At 32.5% G+C, this 2,258-nt stretch overlaps 1 long non-coding RNA gene across 1 annotated transcript; it reads right to left on the bottom strand.

Annotated features, from left to right (window-relative positions):
* Positions 1-284: 284 nt before the first annotated feature.
* On the bottom strand, positions 285-2,045 carry LOC135151153 (uncharacterized). Its single transcript, XR_010289693.1, has 3 exons — positions 1,900-2,045; positions 1,423-1,518; positions 285-1,041 (listed from the first exon to the last, which is right to left on the bottom strand). It is a non-coding gene; the product is annotated as an uncharacterized LOC135151153 (long non-coding RNA).
* Between the last annotated feature and the right edge of the window lie 213 nt (positions 2,046-2,258).

The following is a 2,258-nucleotide window of genomic DNA, read 5'->3' on the forward strand; positions in this document are numbered from 1 at the left end:
AGTAATTTCAATTCTAGATGAATTCGATAATGAAGTTAGAATCCCATGTGTTTTCCTATTCTGAATTTGATTAGTAATTTTAGTTATTAGTATAAAAGAAACCAATCCTTGTTAATTGTCTTAGCAGTGATAATTGATCATACATTGTTGCATAGGTGCGTATTCTTAATTCACCAGTCTCTGTGGGAACGAACAAATATATTACTTATGATCACGTGCGCTTGCGTGTAGATTTCACCGAACAAACAACCACCATTTGTATATATATTAATCCAATGCAGAAAACAAAAGTAGATATTTCATTTATTCCAAATATGACAGATCCAAATTTCAGATAAGTATTGCATGCAATGAAGTAGCTAAATGAATTTTGTCTATGCTAGCTACACATGCATATAATATATAACAACATTCTTATATATTCATATCTTGTGGTTGTGTGCATAGAACTTAAAGAGTACAAGATATAAAATGAAATAAATTGTGTAAAATAGTATGAGGCGGTGAAGGGTCTAATAAAACCTGTCAATATACATCAAACTTTAATTTCAAGCCATACCAAAACTGAAAATCCAATTAAAACAGGAGCCCATCAAAACTGCACTGACCAGTTTCCTGCCAGCCATTTGAAAGTTTTTCCATCAATTTATGGCTAGGAAAGAATACCAAACAACCATCTGGTACAATTTTACAGATTTCTTCTAAAAACAATCTAAGTGAATCCTTAACAGATGAAACAATAACAGTGAATCAATGTGCCATAAAGAAATTTTTTAATCATTATAAAGTGAAGAAACATCAGACTTTGCTTGATAAGCTACCTGGAAAGCATTAGAGTCTGATGTCTTGTAAACTGGTCAACAACTTTTTGTTTACCAATATATGTGTATGATCAACAACAATTATAAACATTATTACCAGAACGTTGAGCACACCAGCCTTGTAGTTGTGGGCTATAGTCTTCTTTTCTCTTGAAATATACACAAAATTGGGCATTTTGTTACTGGACTCATCCTTTTCACTGGCGCTCTCCATGATAATCTGCAAGATCCTCGTCATTAGTTCTATTTTTGTTATTTACTTGAAATTTACTTGGCAAACATAAATATGAGATCGAAGTGTTTAGAGTGAAAGTATGATGATACTAAAATTTAAGTAAGATAAGTAGTAATATATTATATCTTTCGGGCATTTTCTTCACAGGGTCATGCTATAAATGGCAAGAAGAGCTACAACCCAGAAGATTTAAACTCCTTGTTGTGTGTATGGTCAGAAATGTATTACTCAATTACTTGCAACTCATTGCCCACCCCAATTAACAATATTACAATACTTAAATACATTTTAACATCAGGATGTAGTCAGTAGTCATAATAGAAATATTTTAACATAATCAAATTAAAGATCAAGAATAAGGTTTACCAGCTTCAGCACCATTGTGTTCACGTGGATAGAAATCCTCAAATTTGTCTCCTAGCTCCTGCAAGGATCTAGCTAAATTGATAGATAAATGCCCTCCTGCAAGATGACAAGGAAATTATCACAAAAATACTGGCTAAACTCAGAAAATGTAAGAGCTCTGTTCTAGACAATAATCAGCACATCAGTTTAAAACTATCCTAGTGTCATAAACAACAACAAACTTAAGCAGTTATATTTACATTTCACATTTTAGCTCTAGAGACAGAAACTGAATCAACAAACTATTGTTCCAAAATTTTGCAAAGATTATGCTAAGTTTAAAATTTCTGCTTAGTAGAAACAGAATCCGACAATGAAATATCTCTTGATTTTACACTATAGACCTAAAAATAGATAGAATTAGAGTTCTAAGAGGACTATAAACAAACACTTTACATATTCAAGTATAGAAATACAGAAAGAGATGTTGCAACCGACCTCCAAGCTCGAACCCAAACTTGAACCAGCATCAAACCCCAAAACCGAAACAAGAACTAAAAAGAGTCGAATACAACCTCCAATCAAAGCTCCCAGATTGCTAAAACTCAAATATCTGGATTAGTTAAAACAAACAAGTAAGAATGAAAAACCAACAAACTCTAATCGAACTCAAACATACACCTAATTAAGCTTCAAATAAATATCGAACCCCAAAATCAAACTAAAACCAAATATTCCAATTTCCATGTCCACCGAGTATGAGCTTGAGACTCTATATTGCGACTGTAAATAGAAAGACACAGATAGATAAGAGAAAGTTATAGAGGAGACAGAGAGATAGAAAGAAACATACGAAG

Source organism: Daucus carota, chromosome 3 (genome assembly GCF_001625215.2).
Source record: "Daucus carota subsp. sativus chromosome 3, DH1 v3.0, whole genome shotgun sequence".
NCBI lineage: Eukaryota > Viridiplantae > Streptophyta > Magnoliopsida > Apiales > Apiaceae > Daucus > Daucus carota.